The 16,212-nt window shown below is 44.9% G+C and overlaps 1 protein-coding gene and 1 long non-coding RNA gene across 2 annotated transcripts in view; one reads left to right on the top strand and one right to left on the bottom strand.

The window, feature by feature from the left end:
* P2RX5 (purinergic receptor P2X 5) overlaps positions 1-16,212 on the top strand; it is a 90,987-nt gene that overhangs the window by 13,689 nt on the left and 61,086 nt on the right. The gene's annotated exons all lie outside the window — the stretch shown is intronic.
* LOC130356968 (uncharacterized) lies at positions 9,508-15,551 on the bottom strand. Its single transcript, XR_008889047.1, has 3 exons — positions 15,415-15,551; positions 15,224-15,326; positions 9,508-9,608 (listed from the first exon to the last, which is right to left on the bottom strand). It is a non-coding gene; the product is annotated as an uncharacterized LOC130356968 (long non-coding RNA).

The following is a 16,212-nucleotide window of genomic DNA, read 5'->3' as shown; positions in this document are numbered from 1 at the left end:
TTACTGATTGTTTAATTAGGTTCAATAAAACTTCCATCTGTCCTACCAGTTCGCGGGGGGTGGAATACCCCATCTGTGCTACTGGTTAGGACGTAAGGGAAAAGTACGGAGCACTGACCGCTTAAATTAGCAGCAGGATACTCTTTATTTTCTTCAACAGGTACAACATGTGAGGGAGAGCAGACTGCCGGGCAGAACTTGTGGCAAGGACCGCGTCACGCGTTAGCGCTTCTTCAGGCCCTACATTGTTCCAATGGCTGGGGCCCCGCGATCTCCTGTATGGAGGCCGGGCTCTCCCCGGGAGAGACGCATCAGGACATGCTGAAATCTTCAAGGCCTAAACTAATTTCTTTGCATCTTTTTTCTTTTTTAAATTCAAGACATCAGTGGGTTATTTATATGAAATTGCTACATATGTGGCAGAGAGTTTGTGGTCTGGAAACTCTCAGTGTTGTTTTATGACAAATATTGCTGGAGGTCAAATCTAGTGAATAACATCTAAAAAAAAATTAGCATTTTTTGTATTTTTTTTTTAGGGTTATTAAAAGCTAAGTTTTACAATAGATTCCATATGTAGTATATACTAGGAGTTGTTCATAATGAAGAAAGATGTCAGACCTCATCTTTCTGTGGACCTTAAAACCCTTAAGGACGCAGCCCATTTGGGCCTTAAGGACGCAGACAATAACATTTTTACGTTTTTGTTTTTTCCTCCTCGCCTTCACAAAATCATAACTCTTTTATATTTTCATCCACAGACTAGTATGAGGGCTTGTTTTTTGCGCAACCAGTTGTCCGTTGTAATGCCATCACTCTTTTTACCATTAAATGTATGGCGCAACCCAAAAAATACTATTTGTGTGGTGAAATTAAAAAGAAAACCGCAATTTTGCTAATTTTGGAAGGTTTTGTTTTAAAATCCCCCTTTTTTGAAGACTTATAACTTTTTCATTTTTTCGTATAAGCGGCGGTATGAGGGCTAATTTTTTGGCGCCGTGATCTGTACTTTTTATTGATACCATATTTGCTTATATACAACTTTTAATCCATTTTTTATAAAATTTTTTGGGGAATAAAATGTTATAAAAAAGCAGCTATTTTGGACTTTTTTTATTTTTACGTTCACGCCGTTCACCGTACGGTATCATTAACATTTAATTTTAATAGTTCAGATATTTACACATGTGGTGATACCAAATATGTATGTAAAATATTTTTTTAACACTTTTTGGGGGTGAAATAGGGAAAATGAGACAATTTACGTTTTTATTGGGGGAGGGGGTTTTTCACATTTTTTTTACTTTATTTTTATACTTTTTTTACTTTTATTTTTAGACTTTAATAGTCCCCATAGGGGACTATTTATAGCAATCACTCGATTGCTAATCCTGTTCAGTGCTATGTATAGGACATAGCACTGTTCAGGGTTATCGGTCATCTTCTGCTCTGGTCTGCGGGAAGGCAGATCAGAGCAGAAGACGCCGGGAAGACAGCGGAGGCAAGTGAGGGGACCTACGTCTGCCGTGCAGGATGATCGGATCGCCACGGCAGCGCGATCATCCATTTTAGGACCGGGATGCTGCAGATGCCTTGATCTGTATTGATCACGGCATCTGAGGGGTAAATGGCGGACATCCGCGGGATCGTGGGTGTCTGCCATTACGGGCGGGTCCCTGACTGCGATCAGCAGCCGGGACCTGCCGCACATGATCCGGGCATCGCTCCGATGCTCGCGGTTATGCTCAGGACTTAAATGTACGTCCTGGTGCGTTAAGTACCAACGCACCAGGACGTACATTTACGGCGCTCGTCGTTAAGGGGTTAAGTGACTATATCGCTGATCAGACATAATCAGAATAAACAATTACATCTGAAGACTTACAGGTGATGTCTTCTCTGGTCAGAGTCATTTTTGTTTTCTTCTCCATTTGGCCCAGACCACCATGACTTTTTTTCAGACACATCTCAGCTATGTCACGATCTCTGCCAGAAGCGGGGCCCGCCACGCCTTCTTCATATGTGTCTGTGTGAGAGCACAAAAATAGCCAATGATATATGGAGGGGGCATGGAGGCCCCCCGCTTTTGTTGGGGTCGTGATGCGCCGCTCCCGGGGAGAGCCGGGGCTCCATATAGGAGATCACGGGGCTCCATATAGGAGATCACGGGGCCCCAGCCATCGGACCCCTTGTAATCTAAAACTTATCCCCTATGCTCTTGGATAGGGGATACGTTTTTCAGAATATTCTAAGATGACACATCTCCTTTTATAAGAAAGTCAAAATCAGCAACAAATCCTGTGGATCACCACAGGAACACAACAAAATCTGCCATCACAGATTTTGTATCATGTACTTTGCTTTTTTGCTACTCTTACATCTCCAACAGCAAATGTGAAACAATACAAAACCAAAAACCTAAATTGTTGTGGATTTGCCGCTGTGGGTTTACCTGTGAAAATTTGGTGAATTTTAAAAACACTGTTGGGCTATGTTCTCATGGCGGAATTCTTGCGGAAATTCCATCATGTGAACATGGCCTTAGGGTATGTTCACACTGAGAATATGAAGTGAAGTGCAGAGGGTGCTGCCAATATCAATCAACACTAGGACCAGGTGGACCGGTGCTTTCCCCATTAAAGACAATGCAGTCAGTGTGCAATTCCACCAAAAGAATGATCATGTTCATTCTTTTGGTGGAATCCAATTTTGCATTGCAAATTCCCACACAGAATTTTCATAGTTTGAATTGCGTAACTGAATGCCATTGACAGCAACTGGAAGCAGTTGCAAGCGAATTCGGCTCAGGAATTTTGGAGCAGAAATTCCAAAAGGAATTTCTCAGTGTGAACTGGCCCTTAGTCTATGTACACACATATTATTATGATCAAAATGTTGGCCAGGATTTTTTTTTTTTTTTTGGCCAATATTTCTAACCAAACCAGGAGTGGAACCGACACTGATAAAGCTGCAATTCTTTCCATTATAGTTCTACTCCTGGTTTTGGGTAAAAATCCTGACCAAAATCCTATATGTGAACATGGTTTAATAATGTTGCACAGATTTTAAAAAAAACAACATGATTCCATGTTTGCGGAGTTTCCTTGGTAATTTTTCTTAGTTCACTTATTGCTTTAGATTTAAAAAAAAAAAAAGAATCAAAACTGCACTTTAAGCAAAGTCTGTGTCACTTCTGAGGTAGATGCTTTATGTCATTAAAATAATCCTATCCTAGCAAATAAGGTTACCATATTGTGCTTCAGTGGAACATTTAATCCGCAGTTGTGATGCATACAGCACCTCCTTTACTTTTACATACATCACACCAACAAACAAGCTTTGAAAGACAACAAAAACAAACAACGGATTAAGGTTACATATTTGGCTCGGCAATAGTCCCACATGTTACTAAGAACACTTTTTGCGTATACTTTCTCCATGATGGAACTTTTTACTTTTCTTTTCATCCTGTCCAGAATGCTGGCATAAAAAATAAAAGAAAAAACACTGGACTTACCTCCTGCCGCTCCCTGATGACTTTGGTATCCCACTCCCATCCTACACTGCAGTCTTCATTCTGCTTATTGTGAATGGTTTGTCCACTGCATCTCAGCAATTTCCTCACCTGATTGACTGAGCGGCATTGTGACGTATTCTCCCAGCACCAGGAAGTAGACCGGGGCCAGGGCTCAATACATCACATTACTGTACAGACTATCACCGGCCGAGGTGGGACATTGCTGCGACCAGCCATTAGCTGAGCTGTGGTGTGACGAGTCGACCACAAAAAGCAGGAAGAGGAGAGCACCGGAGGTCTGGAGCAGGATACTGGTGGCACCAGGGGAGCTATGGGACATAGGTCCAGGTTATTATTTTAACCCCTTAACGACCACGGACGTAAATGTACATCCTGGTTTGGCGGGACTTCGCGCACCAGGACGTACATTTACGTCCTGTGAATGACCTAGAGCATCAGAACGGTGCTCGCATCTTACATGGTAGGTTCCAGCTGCTAGCAGCAGCCGGGGACCTGCCGGTAATGCCCGTCATCCACGATCGCGCGGATGTCCGCCATTAACCCCTCAGATGCCATGATCAGATACAGATCACGGCATCTGCGGCAGTACGGTACTTTTAATGGATGATCGGATCGCCTGCAGCGCTGCCGCGTTGATCCAATCATCCAGCATAGCAGCCGGAGGTCCCATCACCTGGCTCCGGCCATCTCCCGGGGTCTTCTGTTCTGGTCTGAGATCGAGCAGACCAGAGCAGAAGATCACCGATAATACTGAGCAGTGCTATGTCCTGAAACAAAGGATTGCTATAGATAGTCCCCTATGGGGACTTAAAATTATTTTTTTTTTATTGAAAAATGTAAAAAAAAAATAAAGTAAAAAAAAAGTGAAAAATCCCCTCCCTCACCCCCAATAAAAATGAAAATTGTCCGTTTTTCCCATTTTACCCCCAAAAAGTGTAAGAAATTTTTTATAAACATATTTGGTATCGCCACGTGCATAATTGTCCGAACTATCAAAATATTATGTAAATTATTCCGTACAGTGAATGGCGTAAATGTAAAAAATAATAAAAAGTCCAAAAATGCAGCTTTTTTTGTCACATTTTATTTTAAAAAAATTAATAAAAAATTATCTAAAAGTTTTATATATGGAAATGTGGTATCGATAAAAGTACAGATGACGGTGCAAAAAATTAGCCCTCATTCCTCCCTATATATGGAAAAATGAAAAAGTTATAGGTGGTCAAAATAGGGCGACTTTAGATGACTGATTTTTTTGATTTTTTTTAAGTGGTACAAAAATATAAAAGTATCTAGAAATGGGTATCATTTTAATCGTATTGACCCACAGAATAAAGAACATATATCATTCTTACTGTAAAGTGTATAGTGTGAAAACAAAAACCTCCAAAATGTGCAAAATTGTAGTTTTCATTGCAATTTCCTCCCTAAAAAAATTTTTTGGGGGTTTGCCGTACATTTTATGGTAAAATGAGAGGTTTCATTACAAAGTACAATTGGTCACGCAAAAAAACAAGGCCTTATATGGGTCTGTAGATGGAAATATAAAAGGAGTTATGGATTTTAGAAAGCGAGGAGGAAAAAACGAAAACGCAAAAATAAAATTGGCCTGGTCCTTAAGGTTAAAATGGGCTTAAGGGGTTAATGCCAGCATTCTGGGACGGTTAAAAAAAAAAGTTTCATCCTGAAGTACCCCTTTAAAATTAAAGAGTACCTGTCACCAAATAAAACTTTTAATATAGTCATGTAGAAAGTAGACAAGTGCACTCACCGTGTTTGCAACTTCAGAAAAGGCAGCTTTATTGAAGACATCCAGGTACAGGCAACGTAAGTGCAGGGGGACGACAGGGAAAGAAGGTAGTCTCGGGCTATGGAACCGTCTCGCGCTGGCTGAACTTCTTAAGGCCCCTACCTGGATTCATATGGAGGTTTGCCCTCCCCCATGTGAATGTACAGGGTACATTCACATGGGTGGGGGTTTACAGTGAGTTTCCCGCTTCAAGTTTGAGCTGTGGCAAATTTTCCGCTGAAGCTCAAACTCCCAGCGTGAAACTTGCTGTGGACCCCCACTACACTACACAAAATAAAGAGTAAAACACTACATATACACTACACACCCTTTACACAGTTGACCCCTCCCCCCAATAAAAATTTAAAATGTCTCATACATCACTGTTTCCTAAACGGAGCCTTCAGCTGTTGCAAAAAAACAACTCCCAGTATTGCCGGACAGCCATTGACTGTCCAGGTATGCTGGGAGTTTTGCCACAGCTGGAGGCTCCCTGTTTGGGAAACACTGCCGTAGGGTATTTTTGGTGGAGAAGGCAAGCGCCATACTTGCATCCAGGTCTGTCCCTATGCAAATCTCTAATTTAGCCCTCAAATGCACATGGCGCTCTCTCACTTCGGGGCCCTGACGTATTTGAAGGCAACAGTTTAGGGACATATAGGGGGTATTTCCATACTCGGGAGAAATTGTGTTACACATTTAGGGGAGGCTTTTTCTCCTTTTAACCCTTATAAAAAGGAAAAGTTGGGGTCAAAACCAATGACAGACAAGAAATATACCTTAAAAAAGTGGGGAGGGGGAAACATCTCACAACATGTCAGGACACCACTATGTACTCCCAGGGTCTAAATAATAGGACTGTATAATGTCTGCTAATACAGCAAAACTAACAAAGACCTAAAAAATTGAACACTGCAGCAGACTTGAAATAATGACAAAAAATTCATTTATTATTAAAACACAATATTAAAAAACATACATGACGTCTCCTGGCAAAGGTGCATAGGAGTGCTGTAATGGCAAAAGGCCATATACTACATGGTACATACAGTATATGTGGTGGGTAATGCATACAAAACAATGCGCACCACCTGTAATGTATAAATATACAGTACAAGGATAATGTAGCAGCAATATAACAGCAGTATATAAAGTGCAATTCACATCCAACAATATATGCAAAAAGTGCAAAAAATACGGACATACAAAGGTGTACACTGGAGCAATATCCACATGGGACTGAACAAATGATAGCGTGATCAGGGGACGTCCACCCCTACGATCGTTTCGGACTACGTCCTTCTTCCGGGAGTAGCCATCACACAGTTATGGTTAGTATATATAATAAGGTTGAACCAATCAAAATATGCATATCATATAGTTATTAAAGACAGCTGTGTACCTGGTTGATCCTGCCGCGTCCTGCACCTCGCCCCGTCATCTCCCCAGGCCCGGTGGCGCGATCACGTGACCGCCGGAGACACGTGACCGCAGCTAAGCCGGAGCTGAGGAGGCGAGAGCGCAGAGTGCAGCAGGACGTGCGATTACACAGAGTAAGAGCGCCACTTGGCGGTTGGAGGTATATAGCACAACTGAAGCATCATGACATGGCAGACAATGACATCTAATGGTCAAAAAAGATATTGCAACAGCCCGGACTTATAACAAAAAGATAGAGAAAGGATGAGAGAATAGGGTGAACAGAGTGAAAAGTAGTGCCAAGTGTGAATGGTGAGTGAAAAGAGAAATGGGAAAATAGAGAAAAGGAAGAAATGAAGAAAGAGGTACAAGAAGTCCCAATATACATGCCACATTTCATACATTATAAGGTTATACAACGTATAATGCCACAAAAAAATTGAAAATAATAAATAAAATAAAAAAAATTTACTGACAAAATAAATAATTCATAATAAATAATATATAATGGATGGTAAATTATGATAATAAATAGTGAAGTGAAGTATCAAAGGATATACAAATTTTATATATATATATATATATATATATATATATATATAAATATAAATTCAAGTAGAAAAAAGACATGGTCGCACATCCACTTATTGTACTTTGATCTAATTGCTTCTCAGCATAAATTCAAAAACTAACAGGTTGTTAGTATACATTTTGATCAAAAGGTACAAGCCCACTCGCCACATCAAGGCCACCTAATTAGAGTGGGTCCCTAGCATAAAATGGCATAGCGCTGGGCGGCGACCGCTACTGCCGCAACACCAGTGCCCACCGGGGGAACGAACCACTGGCAGAGCAGCCCTAATGCCACTCAAACCAGTCCCTGGGTCGCACCTCCCCACAGACACAGTGCCACGGCAGCAACGGACGCCGCACAGCACCACACCAGTGCAAACAGGGTGTAAAAGCACACTTACCATGTGCTCCCAGTCAGACTGGGAGGCTGCTAGGAAAGAAAAGGCCCTTGTGTAGCTAACTACTACTTATATTGGTTGGGCTGAGGTTGGGCTGAGGGGGTGGGGCAGAGTGCAGACACAAGTTAAAACAAAAAAAAAGAGGGGATAGAAAGCACAATGTGAATTCAAGTACAAAAAAGACATGGTCGCACATCCACATAATGTACTTAGGCTTGTACCTTTTGATCAAAATGTATACTAACAACCTGTTATTTTTTGAATATATGCTGAATTTATGCTGAGAAGCAATTAGATCAAAGTACTATATGTGGATGTGCGACCATGTCTTTTTTCTACTTGAATTCACATTGTGTTTTCTATCCCTTCTTTTTTTTTTTTTTTTTTACTTGTGTCTGCACTCTGCCCCACCCCCTCAGCCCAACCCTATATAAGTAGTAGTTAGCTACACAAGGGCCTTTTCTTTCCTAGCAGCCTCCCAGTCTGACTAGGAGCACATGGTAAGTGAGCTTTTACACCCTGTTCACACTGGTGTGGTGCTGTGCGGCGTCCGTTGCTGCCGTGGCACCGTGTCTGCGGGGAGGTGCGACCCATAGACTGGTTTGAGTGGCATTGGGGCCGCTCTGCCAGTGGGTCGTTCCCCCAGTGGGCAGCACTGGTGTTGCGGCAACCCAGCGCTACGCCATTTTATGCTAGGGATGTTAGGGACCCACTCTAATTAGGTGGCCTTGATGTGGCGAGTGGGCTTGTACCTTTTGATCAAAATGTATACTAACAACCTGTTAGTTTTTGAATTTATGCTGAGAAGCAATTAGATCAAAGTACAATATGTGGATGTGCGGCCATGTCTTTTTTCTACTTGAATTCATATATATATATATATATATATATATATATATATAGATATATATACACAAATGTGCAGATAATAATGATAAAAAATGATAAAAAAAATTATAACAATTAATAGAAATGATAATGTAGACTATGTGTAAAGAAATATATAACATAGATTATATCATGCACATGAGTGTGTGCAGAAATATTTGCAAGAAACAAATAATAATGGAAAAACAATAAATATATGAAATGAAAAATGTAAAAAAAATTATGTGTAATGAGGCCTGTATATGATGTTTAGTATACCGTAATAGTGTGAATAGTGTACATAACATGAGATATCATGTGTAAAGTGACGCAAGTGATATTGTAAGTGCATGTGCAAAGGTGTGGCTACAGGGAGGGGAGAATTGGTGGGAGGGAAAAGGGGAGGAAAGAAGGAAAGAGGGGAAATAGGAGAAGCCATATGGTGAGTAAGGACATGGCAAAAAAATGAAAAATATATAAGGCCATGAAAATGATAAATGTGATGTGAGGATAGAGAAGAGAGGACAGAAAAGGGAGGAAAGAGAGTCTGAAAAATAGAGGGGGAGAAGGAGTGGAAAGGAGGAGGCATAAAGAGGCCAGAAAAAGGGGGGAAGGAAAAAGGGGGGGGGGAAGGGAAGGATAGGAAAATGGGAGGGAAAGGGGGGGAGGGGGAAAAAAGAGAAGAAAAAGAAAAAAGAAGAAAAGGAGAGAAAACGGGGGGGAGGGAAGGAAAGAGAAAGGGGTTACAGTGGGAGATAGGAAAGGGAAAAAGCACAATGGGGGAGGAAAACGAGAAAAGGAGGGAGAGAAAGAAAAAGGTGAGGAGGGGGGGAGGATGTAAAGTAGTGTGTAATGTAATGCTCTATAACAGCAATAATGGTGCATTGTCCATCTGAAGTCCAAAGATTGGCTTACAAAAGCAAAAAGTTAGATGGCTGATATCTTCAATTTGAAGGTGGGCGCTGATGGATGAAACCAAACATGTAGGCAGGATGCTTGATGTGGGTACACAGAGAACTATACGAATCTGAAAATGACAAAGAAAAACAGAAACAACAAATTAAAATCATCTTATAATTAATTAAAACCATGTTGAAGACAAAAGAAGAAATGGAGAAGGAATGATCTACTTGCATAAATTATTGAGAATGAGGTTTATAGGAAAGGGGAAAAAGGAAGGGTTTCGTTTAACCCATACGGTACCATGGTTTTTAGTCTGCATGTCCATCGGGATTCGCCTTGTGCTAATCGCTTTGCCACATCACCTCCTCTTTGACTTAGTTGAATCTTGTCTATTCCTCGCACTTTCAGTAATTTGGGATCTCTGTTATGGTACTGTAAGAAAGGTCGTGCCAAAGGTTTATAATCAGAGAGTCTACTGGACTCTCTGATGTTGCAAATGTCCCTCATATGTTCCCTGATCCTCACCTTTAGTTCCCGAGTGGACAGGCCGATGTAGATCTTCTTACAGGGACATGTGGCATAATATATCACTGCACGTGTAGAACAGGTTATTTGTTGGGTAATCCTGAAGGTCCTAGATCCAGTACTGTCCACAAATTCCTCAGCGCGTTCAATGTTAGGGCATGCGATGCATTTTCCACACGGCGTGCACCCCCATCTTGGTCCTTTAGCACCAAACTTTTTGGATGGTGAATCCCAGGCCCGTTGCTACCGGAGCGGCAAACCAAGCAATTGCTTGGGGCCCCGAGCTGGCTGGCGGGCCCCGAGCAGAGCCAATGCATTCCCGTCCTGTAGCGTCGGGGCACTTCGGGGGGCTCGCACATTTCAATGAAGTTACCTTTTTGTATAAAGCGTGAGGTGAAAAATTCAAACCGGCATCGGACAGGTCAGGGGCTGATTGAAGTAGAGATGTCACGTGCCCCGCGCAGGCACGCACGTCTTCACCAATCACCTTACCAGTCCCTGCTTACTTCCCCAAGCGAACCTCCAGCATCCTCTGTGCAGTGACAGGAGCAGCAGCAGACTCACGCCGCTGCAAAGATCAATGGCAGGGTAAGTAAACTGGCGCGGGGGGGGGGGGGGGGGAGGATTGTATGGTGGTTAGGGGACTGCAATGGTGATGAGAGGTGTGTGTGTGTGGGGGAGGGGGATGGGGGTCATGAGAGATGCAGGGGGGGGGTATGGGGGTCATGAGAGATGTAGGGGGGTATGGGGGTCATGAGAGATGCAGGGGGGGTATGGGGGTCATGAGAGATGCATGGGGATCACATCACTAAATATAATACTGCTATACACTGTACCCTAAATATAATACTGTTATACACTGTACCCTAAATATAATACTGCCCCAAACTGTACCCTAAATAAAATAAAATATAGTGAGGTGAAAAATTCAAACCGACACCGGACAGGTCAGGGGCTGATTGGAGTAGAGACGTCACGTGCCCCGCGCAGGCACACACGTCTACGCCAATCACCTGACCTGTCCCTGCTTACGTCCCCACGCGAACCTCCAGCATCCTCCAGACTCACACCGCTGCAACGATCCCCGGCAGGGTAAGTAAACTGGCGCGGGGGGGGGGGGGGGAGGATTGTATGGTGGTTAGGGGACTGCAATGGTGATGAGAGGTGTGTGTGTGGGGGGGGGGATGGGGGTCATGAGAGATGCAGGGGGGGTATGGGGGTCATGGGAGATGCAGGGGGGGTATGGGGGTCATGAGAGATGCAGGGGGGGTATGGGGGTCATGGGAGATGCAGGGGGGGTATGGGGGTCATGAGAGATGCAGGGGGGGTATGGGGGTCATGAGAGATGCAGGGGGGGTGTTATGGGGGTCATGAGAGATGCAGGGGGGTGTTATGGGGGTCATGAGATATGCAGGGGGGTATGCGGGTCATGAGAGATGCAGGGGGGGGTATGGGGGTCATGAGAGATGCAGGGGGGGTATGGGGGTCATAAGAGATGCAGGGAGGGTATGGGGGTCATGAGAGATGCAGGGGGGGTATGGGGGTTAGGAGAGATGCAGGGGGGTATGGGGTCATGAGAGATGCAGGGGGGTGTTATGGGGGTCATGAGAGATGCAGGGGGTGTTATGGGGGTCATGAGAGATGCAGGGGGTGTTATGGGGGTCATGAGAGATGCAGGGGGGGTGTTATGGGGGTCATGAGAGATGCAGGGGGGGTGTTATGGGGGTCATGAGAGATGCAGGGGGGGTGTTATGGGGGTCATGAGAGATGCAGGGGTGTGTTATGGGGGTCATGAGAGATGCAGGGGGGGTATGGAGGTCATGAGAGATGCATGGGGGTCACATCACTAAATATAATACTGCTATACACTGTACTCTAAATATAATACTGTTATACACTGTACCCTAAATATAATACTGCCCCACACTGTACCCTAAATAAAATATAGTGAGGTGAAAAATTCAAACCGGCACCGGACAGGTCAGGGGCTGATTGGAGTAGAGACGTTACGTGCCCCGCGCAGGCACACACGTCTATGCCAATCACCTGACCTGTCCCTGCTTACGTCCCTACGCAAACCTCCAGCATCCTCCAGACTCACACCGCTGCAACGATCCCCGGCAGGGTAAGTAAACTGGCGCGGGGGGGGGGGGAGGATTGTATGGTGGTTAGGGGACTGCAATGGTGATGAGAGGTGTTTGTGGGGGGGGGGATGGGGGTCATGAGAGATGCAGGGGGGTATGGGGGTCATGGGAGATGCAGGGGGGTATGGGGGTCATGAGAGATGCAGGGGGGGTATGGGGGTCATGAGAGATGCAGGGGGGGTTATGGGGGTCATGAGAGATGCAGGGGGGTGTTATGGGGGTCATGAGAGATGCAGGGGGGTATGGGGGTCCTGAGAGATGCAGGGGGGGTATGGGGGTCATGAGAGATGCAGGGGGGTATGGGGGTCATAAGAGATGCAGGGGGGTATGGGGGTCAGGAGAGATGCAGGGGGTATGGGGGTCATAAGAGATGCAGGGGGGGTGTTATGGGGGTCAGGAGAGATGCAGGGCTGTGTTATGGGGGTCATGAGAGATGCAGGGGGTGTTATGGGGTCATGAGAGATGCAGGGGGGGTGTTATGGGGGTCATGAGAGATGCAGGGGGGGTGTTATGGGGGTCATGAGAGATGCAGGGGGGGTGTTATGGGGGTGATGAGAGGTGCGGGGGGGGTGTTATGGGGGTGATGAGAGGTGCAGGGGGGTGTAATGGGGGTTATGAGAGGTGCAGGGGGGTGTAATGGGGTGATGAGAGGTGCAGGGGGGGTGTAATGGGGGTGATGAGAGGTGCAGGGGGGTGTAATGGGGGTGATGAGAGGTGCAGGGGGGGTGTAATGGGGGTGATGAGAGGTGCAGGGGGGGTGTAAAGAGGGTGATGAGAGGTGCAGGGGGGTGTAATGGGGGTGATGAGAGGTGCAGGGGGAGTGTAATGGGGGTGATGAGAGGTGCAGGGGGGTGTTATGGGGGTGATGAGAGGTGCAGGGGGGTGTTATGGGGGTGATGAGAGGTGCAGGGGGGTGTTATGGGGGTGATGAGAGGTGCCCCCCCCTGCACCTCTCCTCATCACCCCCCACCCCCCTCTGGTTATAATAGTGATGAGGAGAGGTGGGGGGAGTTATAGTAATGATGAGGAGTGGTTTGGCGGGGGGTTATGGGGGTAATGAGGAGGGGGGGTAATAGTAGTGATGAGGAGAGGATTGGCGGGGGTTTTGGGGGTGATGAGGACACAGAGGATAAAAGGGGGTGTATATGTATATATGATGTGTATGCATGTGTGGCAGTATTGTATTCAGTGGATACAGTGTGTAGCAGTATTATATTCAGGGTACAGTGTGTGGCATTATTATATTCAGGGTACAGTGTGTGGCAGTATTATATTCCTCGGTGACCGAGGAAGAGCGTTCGCGCTTGAAACATGTCTGACTAGTGTGTTTTTACTGTGTGCTCCTCACTGAATAAAGCTGCCTTCACTGCAGTGCTGGACTCCTTCTTCATTTCCACTATCCGGGGCGCCTGGCCGGGCACCGGTCCGTGCATAGCACAACACGGGAGGTGAGCTGGACTCTCTTCATTTCTTTACAGTGTGTGGCAGTATTATATTCAGGGTACAGTGTGTGGCAGTATTATATTCAGGGTACAGTGTGTGGCAGTATTATATTCAGGGTACAGTGTGGGGCAGTATTATATTCAGGGTACAGTGTGGGGCAGTATTATATTTAGTGGGTACAGTGTATAGCAGTATTTTATTCAGGATACAGTGTATGGCAGTATTATATTCAGGGTACAGTGTGGGGCAGTATTTTATTTAGGGTACAGTGTGGGGCAGTATTTTATTTAGGGTACAGTGTGGGGCAGTATTATATTTAGGGTACAGTGTATAGCAGTATTATATTTAGTGGGTACAGTGAATAGCAGGATTATATTTAGTGGGTACAGTGTATGGCAGTATTATATTTAGTGGGTACAGTGTGTGGTAGTATTATATTTAGTGGGTACTGTGTATAGCAGTATTATATTTAGGGTTTCAGTGTGGGGAACTATTATATTCAGGGTACAGTGTGTGGCAGGATTATATTCAGGGTACAATGTATAGCAGGATTATATTCATGGTACAGTGTATAGCAGTATTATATTCAGGGTACAGTGTATAGCAGGATTATATTCAGGGTACAGTGTATAGCAGTATTATATTCAGGGTACAGTGTGGGGCAGTATTATATTTAGGGCACACTTTCTGGCAGGGTTATAATGATTACTGTCTTCATGCGGAGGATGAGGATCTGCTGACAGTGAGGAGCCAATGATGTCTAGAAGTCAGACTCTGCAGAGAAGATGGAGCTGGGGGAAGACCTGGTCTTTGGACCCGATGAAGAAGAAAAGATAGCAGAGAAGATATCACTCAAGTCAGAAGACGTCACTCAGGTCACTGATATCATTGTATATTCTCCTGACTGTCCCATCAGAGCTGTAGCCACTTGTAAGTTCTGCAGTGATGATGGGTAAAACTGTGTTCAATCTGTGTCTCTCCAGCTGTTACAAAACTACAACTCCCATTGCCAGAGGCTCTTCAGACATGATGGGAGTTTTAGCTTTCCAACAGCTGGAGAACCACTTTAACCGAGGTGATCGGTGGGGGTCTCAGCAGTCAAACCCCCACCAAAAAATATGGCCCTGGGGGGGGGGTCTGGACAGGGGGTATGGGTAGGGAACACTGCTGCACCTAATGTGGGGGGAACTCTGCTGCATCTAATGTGGGGGGAACTCTGCTGCACCTAATGTGGGGGGAACTCTGCTGCACCTAATGTGGGGGGAACTCTGCTGCACCTAATGTGGGGGGAACACTGCTGCACCTAATGTGCGTCGTATCGACATTCGCTCACGTTGCGCTCCCAGAATTCAAGGGCTGGTATTACTATGTCCTGACGCCGGCCCTAGAGCGTGACGTGCGTGAACATCAAAAGGGGGGGGGGGCTCCATGTCCATTTTGCTTGGGGCCCCCAAATTCCTTCAAATGGCCCTGGTGGTTCCTCACGATATTCACTTTGTACATAGATAGAAGGGGTTGAAGATATATACCTGTTAAATATGGGATCCGTGGTTAGAATTGGCCAAAACTTCTCAGTACAACTACGCATATCCTGCCACCTAGAATGATAGCTGGTCATTAAGCGTACCTTGTCACTGTCATTGCCACGTTCACTTGTTTGTAGGAGTTGATGTCTGCTGGCACTCTTTGCTCTGTCCAATGCTTTCTTGATACTCCTGTTGCTATATCCCCTGTTGCGAGATCAATGTTTAAGTTCCTCCGCTCTTTTCTCAAAGTCAACATCTCTAGAGCAAATCTGCTTCATGTGTAAGAACTGACCTGTGGGTATTGCATTAATGGTGGAAATGGGATGTGAGGATGTTGCATGTAAATAACTGTTGACGACTGTACTCTTTCGATATACGTCTGTTTGAATCCATCCATTCTCGTCCCGTATCAGTGATATGTCCAGTAAATCAACCTGTTGGTAATCAAATGTGTATGTTACTTTGATGTTCCTGGTATTGTTATTAACTGCAGACATGAATTGATGGAGCCCCTCCACCGAACCCTGCCAGATCATGAAGACGTTATCGATGTACCGGGACCAAAAGATCACCCGGTCCATTGAGACGTCTCCATGTTCTGACAGGAAGAGGTCCCGTTTCCAGAGCCCCAAGGAACAGGCTTGCATAGGAGGGCGCACAGGCCACCCCATGGCTGTTCCCTTAAACAGAAAGAAGTTGTGAGTGAGAGTAAAGTCCAGTAGTTGTGCAATAAACTGACCCAAATCCCGGTCGATGTAACTGTTAGTCAGAAAGAATTGTACCGCTTCCAGTCAATCATGGTGTCATATGCTGGTGTACAAAGATTCTATGTCACATGTGACCATAATCATGTCATTTTCATATACTTTTTTAGTGATGACTCCAGCGTCTATTTCTTGTTGGAGTATTTTATCCAGTGTCTGCGTATAAGATGAGAGGGGATTAAAAGTAAGTTTCTTATAACAGCATTCCACATTCAGCTGGCAAAATGCCTCCCTCTCATACATCACTTTGGGCCAGATCACAATGTTCCCACCTTTATTCGATGGTTTGTACACTACATCGTTCCAGCTTTTTAACTTTTTTATAC

The sequence above is a fragment of the Hyla sarda genome, chromosome 2 (genome assembly GCF_029499605.1).
Source record: "Hyla sarda isolate aHylSar1 chromosome 2, aHylSar1.hap1, whole genome shotgun sequence".
Classification (NCBI taxonomy): Eukaryota; Metazoa; Chordata; class Amphibia; order Anura; family Hylidae; genus Hyla; species Hyla sarda.
Note: the sequence above shows the minus strand (reverse complement) of the source record. Positions and strands in the feature narration are given on the sequence as shown.